Source organism: Gopherus evgoodei, chromosome 8 (genome assembly GCF_007399415.2).
Source record: "Gopherus evgoodei ecotype Sinaloan lineage chromosome 8, rGopEvg1_v1.p, whole genome shotgun sequence".
Classification (NCBI taxonomy): domain Eukaryota; kingdom Metazoa; phylum Chordata; order Testudines; family Testudinidae; genus Gopherus; species Gopherus evgoodei.
In genome coordinates this window covers 26438690-26448100 of record NC_044329.1, presented here as the reverse complement: position 1 = coordinate 26448100, position 9411 = coordinate 26438690, and positions in this window count along the sequence as shown.

Here is a 9411-nt window from a genome sequence, read left to right as displayed (position 1 = left end):
CTAATGGCGGTGGTTAGAATTTTGTCCCAGACACCACAGGGAGCAGGACAGACGGCTAGGAATGTGGTTTAACAAGGCCACACATTTATTAAGTAACATCTAGGAACTGTCCAGCAGTAACTCATTCACTGCAGATTAGCTTTCTGTTATCCACATCACCTAGGGGCGGGCTGTCCTCAGCCCTCTACATCTTTATCTTGGTCCGAGTATAGTTGCTGGGACACCTCCCGACCTCCTCTCTCCCCCGCCTTCTCCTCTGCAACAATGTGGCTTGCTCCTTAAGGGCTGGGTGAGGTGGGGGGTGGGGGTAGTGAACAGCCAGCCCTGTTCTGATCAAAGGATCCCAGAAAGCAGGTGATGGGAATAATCAAACCCAGCCCAGCAGCATCAGGTGACTGGATCAGAAAATTACCAGGTAGGAGATATAGATGAGGGCTTCAGTTCCATTTAGAAGCTTGAGCACAGGAAAGGGCTAAGAGAACGCTCTACTGTAACTACAATTCAGGTTGGGAGGTCCTGTGGAATCCTAAAGCTGAGGGGAAACCCTGGTCATTAATCTGCCCCCAACCCACATTGCGAGGAAGACAATTGTTTTATGTTGTCACTCCATGTGTCCTTCTTTGGTGTTGGACAATACATAGAAAAACTTGGGTTCATACAACCAGAGCAGGGTGAACTAATAATAGCAAACCATTTATATGATCAATGTAACCCGTGTTCCTGTTTGTGAATTATGCCATACAATCTGATTTTTACAAATATATCCAATATCTGTAGTTTATGCAGATTTCTTTCAGTCAATAATTGATTCACAAGATAGTTGTTAGACTTATGTCTTCAGCTATTTGCCATGTTATTTATGGTGAGTGCTCTAACCTCTGGGCTAAAGGTTATAAGGGAGGCGACACTGGCACCATCACCATTTCATCCTCCTCTTCCAGGCATTTTGTCAATCTAGCCTCGTATGCTCCTGTTCAGCCTGAAACATCCTTTGTCAACATTTTTGAGTCAGTGAAGTTTTTTAGCATTTTATTTTCCAGTTTTTCAGAACCATCCGGCAATAGTAATATTTCAAGGGAAATCTGCAAGTTCAAGCAACGTGCAAAGCACCTAGGACTCATTTAATATTTTTGGCAAATTTAGTCAGTAGGTTGGCTATTAGTATTTGGAATTGTGCATTCTATAATTGTGCATTGTTTAAGTGTTAAGTTTTGGTTGGGAAAGGAAGATGTGGTATTGAGAACTTACCTTTTAGTGATTTAGCTTCCGAGACATGAGTCCTGGAGGGGTGCTACAGAAGCCCAGGTTTTATTATGCAGAGGCACCTGGAACTGCATCACCAAATAAAGAGGATCTCTTTCTAGTACTGAACACTACATCCAGGCCCATCTTCTTCCTCCCAGGGAAGTCCATCTATGATAAAGCATGTGTGATGCTTCTCAGAGCACCCAGGGCTGTGGATCATCTGATTGCCATCTGCCTTCAGCATGAAGGGGGTCTTGCATGTGCCAGCTGGTGTTAGTTCTCCAAACAACCAGTCTGTCAGCTACTTAAGCATTCTCTTCTTTGGGTTATGCAGTCCTGCCTTTGCAGGTTGACAATAGATGTATTCCAGCCAGCAAGTCCCTTCAGAATGTCCCCTTGTGGTGTCAAGCCCCTAGTCAGTGGATATCAACAGAAATCCCAGATACTTTATCCTCAAAGATACAGGGTACCCCATTTTACTAGTTTTACTTTAGCCTACTGCTCCTGTATTACACACAGTACTTGAGTCTGATTATAGCAAAACAAAAGGAAATGTATTTAAGAAAGAATAGAGATTCAAATAAAAGCAAGTGTGTGATGGAACCAAATAGTGATATATAAAACTCAGACTAGGACCTACACTTAATATTTATCTTCCTATCTAGTAAAAGAAATTCTCCTTCAGAGTTCAGTCTTTTGCGGTGCTTGCTAGCCCCAAGGAGCTAAGACCAGCCTTTTATGAAGCACCCCCACACATCAAAGTATCTCCTCAGTGAATAGATCCAGAGTATATTTCTCCACCATGTGACATACTGAATCAGTCTTTTGTCTTTATTCACAAATAGGGTGGTCCCCTCATTGTTATATCATTCTTTTTCACTTCCAAGTGATTTTGATGTTTACAGTTTGTCTTGGATGGTTTTCCATTGACTTTTCTGGGTTGGTACATTACATAACCAGCTAGCCCGTGAAGTGTAACAATTCCCTCCATTTGAATGGGCCATCACTGAGAGATAGGATTCCCTAGTGATTAACTTTCACTCCAGAACCATCAGGGCATAGTTATCAACATATATTTAATATTATATAAAATATATTTCAGCATAAATATTATCCATACTCACATCTGACTGTGATTCTGAATAAGTTATAAGCTTCCAGCAGAGGCCTCACATGCTACCTGTGATGAGTTGCACTCACCTCTTTGAGCACCCACCAGAGTCCAGGTGTGGTGCTGCTTCTCTTTTCAGTTCCCAGAATCTCCTGCAGGCTTTCATCCCAGCTCTGTGGCTCAGCCCTCCAGTCAGCTCACACAATTCAAACCCTTTCCGGGATACAACAGACTCAAAGAAAAGAACTTCCTTGACTCTCAAGGCCAATTATAAATAAAATGGTTTCTTAGCTTTCTGGGGCCCAAATGCTGTCTCCCAAATTAAATCAACAAGATTCCTCCTAAACTCCTGTTGCTGATTGTGGCCAGCAATAGACTGACACCTAGTTCTTCCTGTTGTGGCCTAGGGAGCATTTCTCTTCACTCTCCACTCCAGGCTCCATCTATGAACTGCCTTGCTAGTGGCAGGCAGAAATTTTTATTTCAGCCTGCTGCACCTTGATTGGCTGTTGCTGATCATCAGCCCAAAATGGGATGCTCCTGGAATGCTTTTTTAAGGCAAGGTCTGAAGGTCTAATACTCACTGTTCTTTTCCTTTCTGAAAGCTGTTTCCTGGGGCAGGATGTACTAGAGCAGCAGGGCCTTCATCAGTGGATTGTGAAGGCCAGATGAACCCCATCACACTACCCTTTCTGGATAGTGGGTTTGTCAGGTCTGAGATAGGAGTTGCTTGTAAAGAATAGTGAACCCTCCAATGGGTCTGTGTGTCTCAAAATGCCTGGTGGTAAAAGTCCACTTTACCCTGACCATCCTTCATTCAGAGGTACAAGCAGTTCTGTAGAGTACCTGATTTGGTGAGTGTGCCTGATATGTGAGATCCAGAGAATTCTGGGGAAAAAATAGCTAATGCCTGCCCAGCAACTTAATCTTCTCATATGTTCCAAATATTGCAACATCTCAGCTACAAAAGAACATGTAATAGAAAAGTAATATACGTGGATACCCAGCAGCTCTCTTGGATTCCCTCTTACGAAGCAAAACAAAAGTGCACATTCAGGAGGGTATATGGCTAGATAGCTATCACAAAGAAGTATCTTTGATGGGCGCCATTATGTGTACAAAGACAAAACCGTGAATAGCAGACATATACTACACAACGTTGGGCCACAATTATTTCCAAATAGGCACCTATGCTTTTTTAAAATCCCTACTCAAAACAGTGCATGAAACTGGGCATATACTAACAACTGAGATATTCATTTAGATGGGACTGATATTGATTCTGGCTCTCATGTCCTTGGCATTATGTTTCTTGGCTACTATCACACTTTACAGTGCAAAAGAGTTTATTGCTTTGCAGGGGGAAAAAAGAGGAACCTATATTATTCCCATAAAACTCTCTAAAGTCTTAGGACATCAGTGCACTGCACTGTTAATGGATGGAGATGAATTATCTGCTGAATGCTGCAAATGAAATTGGGGACAGTATTCCATTGATCTGTGAAAAGAAAAATATTGAAAATAGCTGCAAGCTGCACAGCAAAATTTAATGTGAGCATCTCCAAGGTATAAGTGGCAGCTTTTGGCCTATTTGACTTCATAATACTGCTTTACAAACCTAGCCATTTCTTCTTACCCTGTTTGAGTTCATAATGATGGGTAAACTTAAAACAGCTGCTGAAACCAAGGCCACAGAGAAGCCAAGAATCAGCACCATGAGCGGGAATCATCACAGAAGATGAAACCTGTGTATACCTATAGACAGGGAATCATTGTATTACACCAACAGTCTTCTTTTAGAAAAAAGTTGGAGGAAACTTGATGGAAGTATTTAAAATCATGAAGGCTATAGTGAAAGTTGATCAGAGCTTCCTATTAAAAGCTAAGTGTGAGGGGAATCACAACACAAAATTACTGACAAGTACTTTTAGAATAAATGAAAGGAAATACTACTGGCAACTGGGCTAGATTGTGACTTGGACTGTACATTATGCAAGCCAGTAAGGGGGACTAATGAACCTCCACTTACACCCTTGCATGAAGTCCTGAGCGTGCTGGGCTAAGAAGATGCTGTCACAACCATTCATTACTCACAAAGTGGATCAGATGAATGGAAAGCACATAGAGAGGGGTAGAGGAATGGGTGGAGCTGTCCTAATGTACTGGTTAGAACAGCTGGCGCTGGTGCTGGGGTGTCAAAAATTGCTGTTAGCATAGGCAGTTCTTAAAGGAAAATTCTAGACCCAAATAGATGTAGATATAGATTGCAGTCTGATATTTTATGCTCACATTCACAGACAAACCCAGCTACATGCTAGTTTGAAAAAATGCATGGCTTTATTGCAAAGATTGATCGAGAATAGATCAATACCACCCCAATACACTTTCTCTCTGGCTCAGCTAAATGAGAGAGAATTTATAACACTCTTTTAAAAGACTGATAGTTTACAGTTTTTCTGCTTTCATTAAATAAAAGCAAACTGCAGACCCCTTTTTGCGAGTAGAAACGATTCAATTTTTAATGTTGCCTTTGTAAAATTCCCCTTAAAAGTGAATTTAACTTGATTGATTGGCATTGCCCAATTCCATTTCACTGAATCCCCTAAAGGACTGAAATCACAGACTGAGATAAACAAAGAATTCCAAGCTCATCATGTTTAAAACTGCTTTTACAGGCTCTATCCTCTTCTTTGCTTCCTCTTTCCCAGTCACCACTCACTGATAGGCTATAACTGCAGAATGACCAGGAAAAAAAGCAGTGGCAGTCAGGTTTGCTGGTGTCTGAAAGATTTATGTCCTGATTAAAAGACCCTTGATTGAATTTTCGGATAGAAAATTGTTTTGGTCATAAGCACATTTGCCTCTTATTCTTTGCTCTTAGGTTGGCCCTGTCTTTGTTATGGTGAAAAGCTGAAGATGGAGGAGGGAAGAAAGAGAGAGAAGACTCTAAATACATACAGTACTGTAGCCTTTTTGTAATTAGAGTGGTAGATTAAGTGGCATCTGGTAGCATTCTAGAGCTTCACCCTGGGTTTAATGTCAGATTGTGTTTTCCTACTTGATCATAGTTTGTAGGTTTCCCATATACAAGAGGTGGCTTCATTTTTCAGTCCACTAAATATTTTATTTCAGATAGGACATGTTTTAGGAATGAAAACAGATCTGATAAAGATTTCAGGCAATTCATCTTGACTTGTAATTAAAAAAAAATGTCACAGTGGAGTTCTTAAATGGTTCCCTGGAGGTTTTTTTTGTTTGTTTGTTTTGTTTTTCCCTTCAGTAGAGACATGCACTATAATAATCTTTTAATCATATATTTATAAACAGTATGTCATCTAATGGTTAGAGCAGGAGCTCGGAGTCAGGACTTCTGGATTTTACTTCTAGCTCTGTCATTGATCTCTGTGTTGCTTTAGGCAAGTTACTTTGTGTATCACAGTTGATCTAACTGTAAAATACTATCCAGAATTTGGGTGTAACAAAGCCCACTTAATTTTGTGAAGTGTTTCGCAAGTCTCAGATAAATGCCCAAATATTATGGTGACGGGCAGGGTTTAAAACCCTGATTAGAAGACAACAGAATAAAATAAAGTGCCAAGCAATCTGAATATGGAGGTTTCAAGTGTGTCAATCTTGAAATAAGCAAATCTCAATGATCTCTTTCATACTTCCAACCTCTCCCTGATTTTCAGGGCTACTCATGATTTTTCTTTTAAAAGTCTCCTTCAGGGGCTAAACATATACCAAATACTGGCAGGCACTAAAAGATAGGAGATATTGATTTTCTGAGCCTCTAGGCTTGATTCTCCATTTATTTTCACCTTGCATATTTATTTAGTTATCTGTAAGCACAGGCTGAAAATCTGATAGTTTCTTCTAAACAGTGCAGTAATAGTGGGTCTTGAGAAGAAAGTAAGTTTATAGACTGGGTCAGAGAGGAGAGTCCATTCATATGGCCAACATGAAAGAAGGTATGGATAATAGCATAGAGAGTTTTACTTTAAAATTATAAAGTTTGCAAAGGATACCAAGCTAGGAGGTGTTGCAAGTGCTTTGGAGGACAGGATTAGAATTCAAAATTATCTTGGCAAGCAAAATGGTCTAATAAATATGATGAAATTCAATAAGGACAAATGCAAAGTACTACATTTAGGAAGGAATAGTCAATTGCACAAATACAAAATGGGAAATGACTGCCTAGGAAGAAGTACTGCAGAAGGGGTTTGGGGGTTATAATGGATCACAAACTAAATATGAGTCAATTTTATACTGTTGCCAAAAAAAAGTGAACATAATTCTCAGATGTATTAACACGAGTGTTGTAAACAAGGCACAAAAAATAATTCTTCCATTTTACTCAGCACTGATAAGGCCTTAACTGGAGTATTGTGTCCAGTTATGGGCACCACACTTCAGGAAAGATGTGTACAGACTGGAGAAAGTCCAGAGGAGAGCAATACAAATGATTAAAGGTCTAGAAAACATGACCTATGAGAAAAGATTGGAAACACTGGGTTTGTTTAGTCTGGAGACTAGGAGACTGAGTGGGGACAACAGTCTCCTGGAGAAAACATGATAACTGTTGTCAAGTACATAAAAGGCTAATATGAAAAGGAGGGTGATAAATTGTTCTCCTTATCCACTGAGGATAGGACAAGAAGTAATGGGCTTAAATTGCAGCGAGGGAGATTTAGGTTAGATATTAGGAAAAACTTCCTACCTGTAAGAATAGTTAAACACTGGGACAAATTACCTAAGAAAGTTGTGGGATCTCCATCACTGGAGGTTTTTAAGAGCAGGTTAGACAAACTGTCAGAGATGGTTTAGATAATACTCGAGGTCTCTATGATTCTATGAAGATGTTTGCAGAAGTGTACAAGCTGGCAGTGTGGAAAGAGTAGTGGTATCAATATAATAAAAGCATGGATAAATAGGACAGGACAGAGTACTGAAGAGCTTTGAAGATGAGGACAAGAAGGTAGAATTTGATGTGCTGAAAATAGGGGAAACAGCAGAGGGATTTAAAGATGATATGTGGTGACACTCAGAATGACAGGCAAGGAAGATAATATAATGAGTGGTGCTTTGAGCGGACTGGAGTGAGGTAATACAAATGTTAGGGAGGTACAAGTTGCACTAATCAAGATAGGAGATGAGAGCTTGGACAAGAGTTTAGCAGTGTTGTCAAAGGGAAGGCTGGAATATAGACAGGTTATAGAGGGACAATGAAAAGATTTGTTCGCTGCCTTGATGTGTTGGCTGAAAGGGAGAGAAGTCAAATATCACAGAAAGCATTTTAAAATCAACATGACTGAGATTCTGAACATCAATGGGATTTATGCATCACTGAATAGGGATTAGAGGGAGGCGACATTTTTTTCATCAGAAAAATGCCAATTTAGGCAGACAAAAACATTTTGCAAATTTGTGTCAAATCCACCCACAACTGTTTCAGTAAGAAACTTAAAAGAAAAAAATATATATTTAATGTCAACATTTTTGGAATATTTCAGTTTTTCAATTAAAAAAAACTGTTTCGAAAATTGATTGAATTTAATTGTTTAATAAAGCTTAAACAAAACAAAGCTCTTCCTTTTCCCTGAAAAGAATGGATTTTCTACTTTTGGTTCTCCAGAAATTTTAAAAGCAATTTGTTTTGGTCAACTCAAAATAAATTTTTTTTTTATTTTTTGATATGGCCACAGAAGTTGAAAAAACAGTTATTCACACTGCTTTTATAGGGATGGACTTAAGCACAGGCTAAAAGTTAAGCACATGCTTAAGCACTTTATTGAATCAGAACCTTACCTATGATACTGATAGGGCTATATATAAAATAGATCAGATACAATACTGGCCCCACTGAAGTCAATGGCAAAACTACCAATGACTTCAATGAAGGGGCAGGATTTAATGCATAAACCCTTGCTAAAGTCAATGGAATTAAATCAGACACAATGCTGGCCTTTGTTTTTTTTCAGAACCGTAAGAGCTTGGCTAAAACAAATCTATAAGAAGGATCCCTTTAGAAGGAAAGGACATTTAAATATGTGGAAGCAGTTCATGGATTATAATATACAAACCCAATATTGATTAATAGACCAAGGCATAGAAAGATGCTTAGAATTATTTATATTTGTCTAGATTCTAATTTGCATTGTTATGCAAGATGAAACACTTCATTCAAGTTTCTGTCTGTCTTTGCCTAGCTTGCTGCAATTATAAGATATATAGAAAAACCCCAAACCTAATTTGGAGTGGAGAGTTTGTTTTGTGGGGTATGTATTATCAATTTGTATTTGTTTTAATTTTATAACTGAAATTCAATAAAAAAGTCACAGCAAAAGCTGTATAGTTTTTCAATTCATCAAACCCTTAGGAGAATGGAAATAAACATATTTACTGTACTCTGACATATGGCTGTTCCCTGTCAAATTCATATTTTAAAATAAATGAAAAGACTGAAGAACTTCAGTAATCTAAATGAAACCATTATTATTCAGAATGAACAGAACGTTCAGGAAATGTACAGTCTGACCTTTCCCAGTACATCTTTTTATGAATGTTCCTCTCTAGTCTCTGGAACTGCAGAAGCCTCTGAGGTAGCATTGAACTGGGAGTTGGGGCTAGATACAGCAATGGAGCAGTAGCAGTTGTGATTTAAAGGAGGAAGGATTTGGTCATGGCCTTAATGGGCGAAGAGAGGTAGGGAGGCTGCCTAGGGTCATGGCCCTAATGGGCAAAGAGAGGTAGGGAGGCTGTGTAGTTTGAATCTCTGGTGAACAGCTCCCATCATCCATCCTTGTATTTTATCAGACAGAGTTGAAAGGTAAAGGAGTAGACCTTGTTGTATGCCAAGTTACATCAGGGAATTACTGGTACACATGGGAGCAATTCATAACTAGAGGTGCCATTTTTGCCAGCCTCAATAAATTCCAATTCCCAAGTATAAAGAACTCTTAAAAAAACCACAATACATTAAAAACAAAATAAAATAATCCCTCTCAGACATATCTTTGGTATTATGATAATGCCTCACTTTTCCAGTAAACCAA